Source organism: Pholcus phalangioides, unplaced genomic scaffold (assembly GCF_987345545.1).
Source record: "Pholcus phalangioides strain wild (caught in Gottingen) unplaced genomic scaffold, Ppha-v1.0 ptg000008l_1, whole genome shotgun sequence".
NCBI classification, from domain to species: Eukaryota; Metazoa; Arthropoda; class Arachnida; order Araneae; family Pholcidae; genus Pholcus; species Pholcus phalangioides.
In genome coordinates, this window is record NW_028301601.1 from 63,540,683 (window position 1) to 63,554,601 (window position 13,919).

Genomic DNA, 13,919 nt, shown 5'->3' on the forward strand with positions numbered 1-13,919 from the left:
AAGTCTGATTAAATAATGTAATCAATTATGCATAATTCCCAAATAAAATTGGAAAGTCTGATGATTATGAAAATATATTTGTAGCCTTTCTTCTCTCTTCACTATACCAATTAATTATTTTTACCCGCACATGATACATCAGACACATACTTGACCATAAAAACCAAATGAAATTAAAATAAATGTGAAAAGAGAATTTAAAAGCACACACATATTCATAACGACACACACATTATCAGTCTCGTAATGTTGGCTTTGTTCACGTGCATTGACAAACAAAACCAACAAGACCATTCGAATTCCTAGACCATGATTATGTTCAATTAATTATTTTTTTGACGATTCACCAACAAGAGCTTGGGATTGAACATAATCTTGGTTGAATGTGATAAATTCCAGTTTTATGACCAAAATTTAATAAATTAGAGCTTGGAAAAAAATTAGCGTTGCCCGCTTTTACTGTACGTCATCGAGGGTGTCCGCTAACGGGGAGTGAAATACATTAAAGCCCTATTACACGGGACCGGGGATCAGAAAAGTGTCCGTCTGGAGACGTTCCACTGTATTGAGCTAGGCTGGGCACGAGTGTGGTTCCATCTTAACTATAGGCATCGGTCTGACTATGCTGTAGATATGTTGCGGGTTCGTCGTCGGGTTCGTGCCTAGTCCCGATGGGCATGTTTGTACCGGTCTTTCCACCATGGCTTACACCCCTTGGGAGTAACTAGCTCATATTCCCCCCCCCCCACCTCCCCCATGGGGACAGAGTGAGGAGCCACGGTTGGCTTTTTGGTTTAGTCTGACTTTGCTGTTAAAGACGATCGGAATCAGGGCGTTTTAGGGAAGTTACATGTGTCAATATCGAAGTTTCTGACTCAAAGGGTGAATCCACAGTAACGCCGCCTTCACAGCCGATCATCACCGTTGGGAAAACCATAATTACAGCTATTACACACATAAGGTTATGATGATTCTTATAAAGACGTAATATAATGATAATTTCTTATCAACTGCCATTGGACTCTCCCTCAGATTGAGTGTGTAATTTGCGGAATCTTCAACCGAAATACCGTTCTCACAACATTAACACAGCCGAAAGGGTTTTCTAACCTGACAGCAAATATGCATGTAAGATATGTTGTGTGTGTGTGTGCGTTTGCATATATTTCATGTTGTATCCATGGGCGACCGATTTGTTTATGCTTACTCACACTCACACACATATTCGTACGGCACTAATTCACGTCTTGGTGCGAGGGCGGTCGTTTTTTTATACGTATATATTTGTGTTGTGAGATTGTTGTTGTTGTTGTTGTAAACGTGCCGTACTTTCGGTGAAATAAAATAAAAATTATACATCGGAAAGAGAGGGTTTTTTAAGGAAAGAAGAATCTTCTCAATTTTTTATTTTATTTTTGTTTTGTGTAAAGTCTTTTCCATCGCGGGTGGCCATTAGAAAAATTGTTGTGAAAGGACGTCTGGCACGCGATAGTCTCGTCTGCGGACACTCACGCACCAAAACATGACTGTGTGTGTTTCTGCTTATCTACAAAAAACGAAGTATTTATATATACACCTTGTGTGTGTGTCACCATGTAAAATTATTTGCCTTTTCTGTCTCCTGTTTTCGAGAATTTAAGGATATGCATATTTTATGTGACACTATTCCTGTTTTTGATAATTCCAGATATCTGTGAAACCCAACCGGCAAAAGCATGATGAAAAATGAACTCGAGAAGATTGAAAAGAAACGGTTTTTCCCAGAAATTTCCATAGCAGCCGTGGGATTCGAAACCAGGACCGTCCAACGGAGCACCTTCCGAAAACCTACGCATGACCCATGTGTGATTCGAATATAGACCTTTCGAACAGAGCAGCTAGACAAAACTTGTAGCGATCCACCTGTGATTCCAATCCGGACCTGTTTAACAGAGCTCCTAGATAAAGCATGTGGCACAGCCCAACTGTGTGGTCAATAGTTAGCAAGACCTATTGTGAACTAAACGGCTACTACTCCACCACACACCAACTCCGACCATATCATTTCGATCCCTAGTTAAAAAAGGAGGAAAAGATTAAGAATCAAGTTACTTTTTCCGAAGTTAAGTTCCTGAGCTGTGTGTACAAGGCAGAATGACTGGTCATTCTTGTTCCTTGAAGAGAATCCAACTTGTCAGCAGTTTTTTCTTGTCTTTAAATTCTGCACATCCAATGTGGAAGTCAGATGGCAGAACTTCCCGAACCCGAAATGCTAATAACGCTGACATCATAAATACGTTTGATCTATACATGTACACACGTAAAACTTTCCGTCATGCACCGATTCCCTGGCAGTTCCCAGAGGAATTCACGAAGCGCATGCTCGATTAACTAGTATTAGTTATTAACTAAGATGGAAAGAAATCAAAGGAATTCTTTTCCGTTTCACCACCGAGTAAGAGAGTACCGTCGGGATATACTATTGACTTCACCTTTCTGCACGCGTTCTCGATCTGTGATGCGCGTACGTCAAGGGCTACGTCGCTAGCCATTCAGAATTGCTCGTATTAATTACATCATGATATACATGGGCGGAGATACGGGGGGGGGGGCGTGGGGAGGGCATTGCCCCCCTAGCGTCAAAGGTGGAGTCGACTGATCTAATGTATAAATGTATATATGAATTGACATCATCATCGTGCCCCCCCCCCTCTCAGACTTCCAAGTCTGTCTCCGCCTATGATGATATAAGGTACGGGACGCGATCTTCCTGTGCATTTCTGAGGATACGTGAAACCGACAACGTATCTCTAGATGTAAATGGGATTCCGAGGATATTTGGACCACTAAGCACACCTTACACGAATTCCTAGCGGTGCCTCCTACACATTTCTAAAAACCAGAAAGCATCCTCCTACGTATGCCCAAGGAGTATGCATGTGCTTCGTAGGTATATTTATATATATAGAGGGTTGGTAATCTTCATACTCATTTCTAGGATAAGCAGCAAATTAAAACTTGTCAGGTACGTGCTGCTACGCATTTCTGGAAGTAAACGAGCCGTGTACCTATCTCAAGCAGTAAGCACAACCCCTGGACGCATAAAAAAAAGGTTCACAAGGCTCCTTCGCACTCCGTACGCACGCCGTTTCTGGGAGTAGACAAGCCTTACACACACATACGCAGGATTTTGAACTATTCCTAGGGTCACTCACAGCACATCTCCAGGAGTATGAAAACCATCGACGCACGAAGCTTAATCCTTCAAGTGGCACTTTTTATGTGTACATTATTTTTGACAAATTCTATTTTGAAGGATCATTAACAGTTGTGATTGTATTTGATAGGTGACAGAAGTGGGGGGGGGGGTCTCAGTTATGTAATGTTTCTCAATATAATACCTACTGTACTGTACAGTTATTTTGTGAAAGGCGCATTTTGGCTGATGAAATTTTCTTTTCATTCGTTCGTTGGTTATGGACTAAGAAATGTAATATTATGTTGATGATAATGTTTGTATGTAACTATAAGAAAGGCATAATTTTTTTCATGCAAAAGTAATAAGTTTATAAAATATACAGGGTTATTCAGAAGTGATAGTACACACCAATACAAACAATTGTCATCAAAGAATGCATGGTCTAAACCAGTGGTTCTCAACCTGGGGCCATATGGCCCCCTTGCGGTCCTGAGATATTCTAGGGGGGCCACAGGTGAAAATCAGGAGAAGGGTGATCCACGACAGGTGGTGAAGGAAGTCATAGAGAGCTGTGAAGAGAAAAGCCCTATAAGTGAAACATGGTTGAAAGATATTACTACTTTCAGAATCCATCAGATCCGTCCATAGAACCAGGGGCATCTTTACCCTTGGATCTATGTAAGCATGACCCGGGTCTTCATGTCTATAATGGAGGGAGGGGACTGCACTATATGGGATCTGGTACTATGATTTTCATATGTAAGCTGTTATTTCCAGCTAAGTATGGAGGGCTGCCAGAGCAACGGTTGATATCTTGGGAGGGTCGATTTATCGTGCAGGATCGTTGGGTCAATTCTTATTTTACGCAGACCGTTTTTTACGATATAGTTTGACTCCTGGGAGAAATGAAATTGATCTGATTTATTAAAGTTTCATTCATAATAAAAAAAAATAGAAATTATCGCACGCTTGGATGAGGGGGGGCCCTGGATAGAACAGAACGCCACGAGAAAAAAATGTGATCCCTAGGGGGCCATGAGCTGAAAAAGGTTAAGAAACACTGGTCTAAACCATAGTTTCCCAACCTTTTTTGTCCCATCGCCCCCTTCTTCAGAAATTTTTTTCTCCCATCGCCCCTTAACGCAATCTAACCCATAGGATCCTATGTTAAACCCGTAGCTTCTACCGCCCCCCTGGAACATTCCATCACCCCCCAGGGGGCGTTAACGCCCACGTTGGTCTAAACGCACTAGCGCGTCCCGAAACATGAACAGAACATGAGTCTGATTCACAGTTATCTTGTTCTTGATTATTCCTTGTTGCAGGTCTCGGAGTGAAAAACAGATCTTGATTTATTAATCTTCGGGCGATAGTGGTAGCTATGCTACAAAACGTTCCGCAAACGTTAAAACGACATTTCTGTTAATATTTATCGGGAGAAAAAGAACACCATGCATGCAAATGTAACCTGGGGAAGAAGAAGAAACCGTATGCAAATCTGCGTCGCAGTGAATAAAAGGCGTGGACGTGGATGCCAGCCCTGTGAAGTTATTCCAGCGTGCAACCGCGCGTTCTAACAGTTGTAGCACTTTATAATGGCGCACTTTAGTAATACTGAAAAAACAGACGCGCACTTCATTTACGGAGCTGCAAACGGAAGTACCACAGAGGCAACACGAATGTACGATGAGCGTTTTCCACACAGGTGGTTGCCCAATTTCGAAAACATTTGCGCGAATGCATCGGCAACTGTGCGAAACGGGACCTTTCTTTCTTCCAGGTGTGATGCAGGTCGTACAAGGACTGCCAGAACAGCAGGTGTGGAACACGAGATTTCGAAGATCGTGGCAGATCAGCCAATTTTGACCTTTGAAGACCGGACACACCCCGCTGAGAGATTGCAGCACCCATACCATTTTCAACGAGTCCAAGCATTGAATGAAGAAAATTATGCTCGTCGCGTTGCCTTCACCCGATGGCTCCTACAGCAGAGTGCAGCGCGCCCAGATTTTGTGACAACTGTTCGCGATTTTCTCCGATGAATGCACTTTCGCACGAAATGGTGCATTTAGTACCCACAATAAATATTCCTGGGCGTCTGTAAATCCACATGTGCATCAGCGACGCTTCTCCAATGTTTGGAGAGGAATCATCGGCGACCACTTAATAGGACCGTATCTTCTGCCTTGATGAGGCCAAATACCGGACGTTTCTGCAAGAGGTGCTGTCAGATTTGCTGGAGGCTGTACCAACTGTCCCCCGGCGGAGTATGTGGTTCCAGCATGATGGAGCTCTAGCCCATTTTGGGCGAGAGGTACGCCACAATCTGGACGTCACTTTTTTCAAATCGATGAATCGGGCGAGGTGGTCCTGTAGCATGGCTACCACTATCGCCCGATCTGTCGTGTCTTGATTTCTTTTTGTGGGGACAGCTGAAGATTATTAAATCAAGATCTGTTTTTCACTCCGAGACCTGCAACAAAGAATAATCAAGAGCAAGATAACTGTGAATCAGACTCATGTTCTGATTCAGATTATGAACCGTAATTGCTGTGACTCTCTAACGACGAACAATTATGTTCCACTGTTTTCCCCGTTGTCGTTGGAATCTTAAGTCGAACAATGATGTTTCTGTGAATTTACATTGTTAATCTTGAATTTACATTGTCACGTTTTCGTCATAAACATTGTTCTTGTCAAAATGTGCCGGAAATGTGATGGTTTTTTGTTGAAATTCTGGATGGAACTATGTGGTGTTTCTTCGAATTCCCAATGTCAATATTCATATTTTATTCGTATTTATTTTTCAATGCATTCATTTTATTATTTTTACATTTATTTTGTACATTATTCAATGCATATTTTTAGACACAGTGATGCTTTTAGTATTGCCATTCTATTAATATCTACCCATATAGATTTTTTATACAGCTATCTCTTCAATCATATTTTATTCAATGTAACCGCATTTTCATCGTAACATTTAGTTTGGTTTCTCTTCAGTAATACTATATTCAATGTAACCACATATTAATCGCTATATTTCAGTATTTTTGTACTTGTGTTAATTTTCAGGTGAACACCAGATCATTTCCAAAACATTTCTTGACTTTGAGGTTGTATCTGTCACTCGGAAATACTAGAACAATGTTCTCTGTCCCACCTACAACATTTGAACAGTGAAGTTTGATAACAATGGTCCTGCGAGACCAGTTTGTCAATTCCCGCATTTTGTGTTGTACCCACTTTCCATCTTTTTCTGTTTTGTTTTTTTTCTATTTTCAGGTTATTAGTGATGCGCATCCAGAATGCTACAGGAAGGGTTGGACGGTAAGCACGACAACAGACGAAGGGTTAGGGACAAGGTGTAGTGATGAAGGCGGATGGGTCATGTGCCGCTGGACAAGGACGGACATTTGGTTCGGATCTGTTGCTCCTATGCGTGGGGAGCGGCGTTAGTTTACAGGCCGTGTGTAGGGAGTGTGGCTGTTGCTGTTTGGGGATGGCGTGGGGCTCCGGCGGATGTGGATCCTGTGGCCGGGCTTAGATGCCGGTAGGATTTTTTCCAGCATGGCCCAGCCGAAAAGTGAACCGCTTATATCTCGCAAGGGACAGAGTGGGGACCATGTTTGGTGTTGGTGGTGTACGAGACTCCTCTTAACTGTGAAGAAGACTTAATCACAAGACTTTCAGCTTCTGCTGGGGAGGTTCGCGATATGCCTGGAATAGTCCACAGCGTTCGCCACTGTTCTTCTTGCATCACGTTGGCGGTCGTTTTTTTGAGCAATTATTGTAAATTATATTCATTAAAATTACTTTTTTAACGTATACGTTATTCTTGTGTTTTCTCCTCGTATCCTCGGTTTTACTATGTTGCGTCCTGTAGCACGTTTGCAATTCATTTTAGACCATGCATTCTTTGATGAAAATTGTTTTTGTTTGTACTACCACCTCTTAAAGTTTTTCCCATCTCTTCTGAATCACCCTGTAGATATTTAGAGTCTGAGAATGAATAAGAATAGAGTACTTCCGTGTGCGCGGAGTTTCTGTGGCGCAGAAAAATCTTTTCCTATATTGTATGAAGTACAGTTGAATCCCGTTATAACGAACTCCAATAGACTGGAGAAATCATTTCGTTATAAAGGAATTCCAGCTTTTTGCAGTGTTCCTATGTAAACTTATCTGGGGAATTAGAAATGTATTAGTTAAAACGAGATTTTCGCTATAACGGCATTCGTAAAAACGGGATTCGACTGTAGAGTATGCTATTTTTTTCATTCCGCACAGATTTAAAAATTCTGCGCTCATAAAAACAACAGGTCTATGCAGGCGAAATTAGAGAGAATGGGCCCACTATCTGGAATATTAAAAGGGTCCTTGCAACCACCGAAATAAAAAAAAGACATTATTTTCTTCATTTCTTATTTTTTCCTCATTTCAGCCTCATTTTTTCGGGCAATTTACTAGGACCACATAATTTTTGGCCTTAAGATGAGCCCCCCCCCCCCGAATGCGGATTTATCCCTTGGTGGCTATAAAAATTTTGCCGAAATTCATTCAAATCCATTCTAGTCTAGTTTTCTTAACTACTCATTCTTTCAAATTATCCACCCCGGATCATACCCTGCTTATTCCCCTCCCCTACCATAAATATGTCTGTGTATCACTATCTTTCGGTCGTTCACATGCTTTCACATCCTCTTGGCCACTGTTTTCACCCCTCGCTCACCAGGTCATTCTTTTGGTCACTCACATACTCGCACCCTGCTTTGGTCAACCACATGCTGCCACACTTTTTAGGTTAGTCATCAAAAGAGAAGTTCTTGAAGGGAATTCTTACTTTTTTGAGCAGTTAATGAATATTCATTTACATCTGGAACTGAGGAAAATGAACGAACTGTCGAATCACAGAAGTTCAACCGAAATGGCTTCACCAATCGAACGGTAACGAATGAGATTGGTTTCAGTTCGATTCGTACAAAATGCAAGACGAAAGAAGCCTTATGCATGGTTCCTGGCGCTCATCAAGATCCAAAACATTTCCTCCAAAGAAAAAAAAGTCTTCAAGGCTCGGAAGGCTAAAAATAAAGCCAGGGAAGCCAAAAAAGGGTCAGGATGTCCAATCTTTGTGTGAAGGAAGCTTCTTTATTTCCTCCTTCGTTTTTATTTGGGCGTATTGACGACGTGTTGCCGATGATTTTTTTGAGATTTAACACTAGAACTATCGGAGCGTCTTTCTGACCGCTATGGCAAAAATACATGATAAAGCTGCAAATGGGAATTTATTTTGGATTTAAAAAAATATCATAGGAACTACCGTTGCCTGCTGAACCATGAGAAGACCATAACCATGTCCATGGTAAAATAAAACTCTTAAATCTTATATATTTTGTGTGCATTTGGATATTTTCTGGCATGGGCGGAGATACGGGGGGGGGGGGCAGCGTCAAAGGTAAAGCCGACTGATCTCATGTATTTGCGTATGTATGAACTGACATCATCATCATGCCCCCTCCCATAGACTTTCAAGTCTATCACCTCCTATGTTTTCAAGGCAAACGCCAGGGTTTCTTTTGTTTTTTTTACCAGTTTATGACATTTCCGACATTAAAGCCGGACTCCCTGTTGCAAATGAAATCGTGAGCGATGCCTCCTTTTCAGTGTGCAGTAAATAAACGTTTGAATTTTCTGTCCACTCCTCTAACTGCAAACAAATCAAACCGTGACCGAATCTGTTCTAAAAGTCACAAAGATCTTCAAAAAAACTGCGCTTAAAGAGTCATATTAATGTTTGAATTCTGTTCGCTCGGGGACAACCACTGCTTGTAAGCAAATGGCCGATGATCACGCCAACGTCCTTTGCTAAAATGAAATTCCAGAACTACGCATAGATCGATATTGTTGTCCCATTCAACCTCTCTAAATACCGGGTGGCCATAAATTCGTTACTAGTTAAAATTCACAAAAATTGGAGAAATTGGTATATTTGAATGCGGTTTGAAAGAGAAAAAGTTATTCTCACACACGAGGGAATGGTTTTTTTTTTGAGGGGGGGGGGGTAAAAATTAGTTCGAATTTTTGTCTGTAGAGGGCACTGGCCTAGTAGTGATTGCGCCTGAACCTTTGTTCAATTTTTTCGGCGTCCAGAACGTTCGTAAAGCTTTAGTCGATGATTTGTGGCCGTGGAGGCACGGCCCGGGGCCCTCAAGAGGAGAGAACCTCACAAAAATGAGGAGCGGTTGAAATTTTCGAGAATTTTCCAGGTAGGGCCTCAAAAACATCCACTTGGCCCGGGGGCCCATGATGCTCTTAAGATGGCCCTGAACATGGGTAGAGTAAACATTTAAACGTCATTTCCCACGTTCTTTTTTTTTTCTTTTTGCAAGGACATTGCGCATTCCCGATCTGGCATGACAGAGCCGATAATATTGATTATTGTACAAGTAGAATTATTTGTTGAAATCACATTGTCTGATGCGTGGTAATTAGCTCAGCTGAATAAAGGCATTCTTTAGTCTTGACATATTTTTAAATAAAAATGAATTTCTTATTTGGAAATTTTTGTTTTGGGGAATCTGCCGACCCCGCTAGTTCATTGATGGTTTGCGGACCACTGCCCTAGACCACTTGACTACAAATGCAACGAATATCTCGATCGTTCTTTGGACCTCGTGTGCACTGAACGAGGCCGTACATGGCTTCGATCCCCAGCAAAAGCAGTTCAATTTTCTCTTTCCTTAACATATCTTCGCATCAGCCAGCTGTTAAAAACCTTCGTATGGACAACGGAGAGTGACATCATCCTCGAATAATTTTTTTTTATGCACTTAAAAACCCCTCTTCGTCAGAATAAATTTTTCACGAACCGCATTTAAATTTTTACCAATTCCTTCACATTTTATGAGTTTCAAAACTATAGCCGATGATCGTTATGACGACGTAATGTTATAGCGACCATTCCATCACAACGATCGGTGTTATGAAGTTACTTGTTGAGGTAGAGGGATCGAATATGGGAAAAATAAAATAAATCATTTAACTCAATAATAACCCTAACGCAGGTTCAGAGCGGGAAATACTTTTTAATTCAGATAACAAAATGCATAATTTTCGATCACAACATAAATTTCGTTTCGTATAATTGATTTCGTACGAATAAGGGAACGGAAAAGAGCGTACCAAGGAGAGTTCAGCTTGAGTTGATATTCCTTTTTTGGGGAGAGAGACGTAGGAATAGGGCGATACATGTACTGTATTTTAGCTATTACTTACATATGCTGATTCCGTGGCGTCAGACGATTGTGGAGTGAATGATTCCTCCTCGACCACAATAGAAAGAGTCGGGGTTCATTGTGGAGGTCGGGAAAAGTTCTTGTGCGTATCACCTTATAGGGTTGGTGTCGACGTCCATTGTGTGTAGATGATTCCAACCCCCAAAAAGCGCGTGGCGGGTCCCTCGATCCGAATTCATCGGACGAGGGGGATGTCTCCGCGTTATAAGGAGCGTACGTAATCTAGACTGAATCGTGTGGAATTGTTACATTATTTCAAGAGGTGTCATATTTACTAAATGTAATTTAGTGCTTCGGACATTAATGTCTGAGGACACAAGTTCTGAGACGAATGCTTTACATCGCGGTGAAACCTCGTCAAGCAAAATTTCCCCCAAAAATTTTCCTTTATGACTAAATTTATCACGCCTTCCCAAAAGTGCATTGCCATCTACCGGGGAAAATGCGTAGTTAAGTATTTTACAATAGAAAAGTATTACACTGCATTAATTTTTTTATTTTTTTCAAAAATTCTTTTGTTTAATAAATTCTCAAAATTTCCCACAAATGCCAAGAAATTTCCCACTTGTACAAATTTTGGCCAATTTTTCCCACGAGTTACCATCACTGACCAGAAAGAAGGAACTTTCTCGTCTTCCTCTCGCTACAGCGTAGTTTATCAACCTTTTTTGTCTCATCGGCCCCCTTATTCAGAAATTTTTTTCTCCCATCGCCCCCCTAACGCAATCTAACCCATAAGATCCTATAGTATACCAGTAGTTTCTACCGTCCCCCTGGAACTTCCATCGCACCCACGTTGGGAACCACTGCTCTACAGCTTGCTCCTCCAGAACAGGTTTTCCTGGAGAAGAATCCGTTTCTTTGGCGATCGCGCGTTGGCCTGCTGGCAGGAAAGCCGACTTCTTTATAACACCGGTGGGATGTCTCAAATTTTTTCATATAGAATCATCACATACACTCGTGTGCAAAATTAAGACAATTTGCACATTGTGTGTCTATTTTCACAAAAAGTACTGAACCAAAGGTGCTAATAATTCCACCGAAGAAGTATGCAAATATTCGGTGTCGGATGCGTAAGCGTACACATGGATGTGCGCGGAGCTGTGGCCGCGGAGGGGATGATAAGGACACGAGGCGTTTTCCACGATTCGTGTGATCGTACTCCTCGGTGACATTCGCTGTGTTTGTCGCAAGAGTTTGGTAAATTTTTCATAAGCTATCAGGTAAAATGAGTAGCCACAAACGTATGGATGACGGAATGCAAAGAAGAATCGTCGGTAGATCGGAGGCAGGCCAATCACAAGTGCAGGTGGTTACAGAGCTCGATGTTACGTCCAGTTTTGTCTGCAATTTGTGGAAACAGTTTCAGGACACTAGATCCATATCGAGAAGACCTGGACAAGGTCGTCGAAGAGCCACGACGACCAACGAGGACCGTTTTTTGGAACTTTCAACGTGGCGCCACAGGACTGCTACAGCATCATGGCCAAAGCGTATTATTAATAATCACGTATTATTAATACGCTTTGATCACAGCTCTCACGTGAGCTGCATGCAGCCACTGGAACTCGAGTTATACGGTTTACTGTTGCCCGAAGGCTTCATGAGAGAGGACTTCATGCCAGAAAACCCGCTGTTTGCGTCCCACTAACTGCAGCACACAGGAGAGCGCGTTTAGCGTGGTGCAGACAACATCAGCCTTGGAACAGATTTCAGTGGAGCACCGTTCTCTTCACAGATGAGTCGAGATTCAGCGTGGACGCTGATTCTCGACGTACACTCATCTGGAGAGCCTGGTACCCGATACCATCCCTCCCACATCAGGGAAATGAACCACTATGGTGGTAGAGGTGTCATGGTCTGGGCAGGCATCATGTTGGACGGCCTCACACCATGTGTTTGGCAGAGGGTATGACTGCTAGGAGGTATAGAGAGGAGATCTTAGAGCCCTATGTTCGACTTTTCAGGGTAGCAGTTGGCCCTCGGTTCCTGTTCATGGATGACAACGGTCGTCCACATCGGGCTCACCTGGTCAACGATTATCTGGAAAGTGAGGATATTCGGCGTATGGAATGGCCAGCTAGATCTCCTGACCTAAACCCTATAGAACATGTCTGGGACGCTCTTGGGAGGGCAATTGCATCTCGTCATGCCCCCCTCCAAAAATCATCCCAGAACTGAAAACTGCGTTGCTGCTGGAGTGGAACCGATTGTCACAGGGACTCCTCAACTGCCTCGTGTCCAGTATGCCGTCGCGCTGTGCGACCTGTCTGACTGTAAGAGGAGACCATACCCCATATTGGACTCATTTTCGGTTCGATCTCGCAACGTGGATTTTGGATATTCCTGCAATGACGAACTTTACTGACAATCATGCGTGCGTACTATGACTTTTGTATGGTACATCTCTTTCTCTGTTATAACTGTGTATTCGTTCCGAATTTCATTAAAATCTGTCCACTAGGTTTTCAGAAATTCGACATAATGTGCTAATTCTGTTAATTTTTCACACGAGTGTACATGTTCTCTTTTGATACAACAACCACACGATAAATGACCAACATATATGTTTCCTTTACGATGTAACAACTGCCCGATAAACATCTGTGTTCTACGGGACGGAAGAGGTCGTTATAACGAATATCGACTGTTTTAACGAATTTAAGGGACATCGCTCTGAAAAACTTACAGCATCAGTAACAGGAAAATTCAGAAGTGGGCTGTTACTCGTACACCCTGCATTAGAGACCTCTAGTTTGCATATTTCCAGTGATCAGCTGTCGTGCAGCGCATCTCAACTGAATATTTTGTTCTGTACAAAAAAGAAATCCCCATTCGTGAGAATACCTTTTTTCTCAAACCACATTCAAATATACCAATTCCTACAATTTTTAGGAATTTCCGAACTATTTACTAATTTACGGGACACCCTGTGTACATCTCTGTCCCAATCGAACTTTGATCTTTGAAGACCGGGCACACCCCGCTTCCCACCTCAGAGATATCGAAGCGTTCACGAAGGATAGGTGTGTCCGGAAAGTTTTATTAAAAATAACGTAACATGACCACCTCAGACGAAGGCAGCAAAATAAAATAATTTACATAAAAATTGATCGTCAACTCCTGAAGTCCTATGTATAACAAATAAATAAAATCTAAACAATCAACGCCAATGGGCAATCGAAATTATAAACGGTATTATGAGATGGCGGTGTATAGCCGTCCATCCCATAAGAATCTAGTAATCGTCAATTGATCGAATGATTGACGATAACCTTGAAACATAAAATTTTTGAATCACGGTGAATTAGTCGCAGATCATCATCGTCTAGGCCGCAAGTCGTTACCGGAATCGTCACTGGAATCGTCACCGGGTGAACTAAGATCAGTACAATTCACTATATAGCCGAGTAAATAACACTCAATTCGTCCTTGCCATCAATGACTTG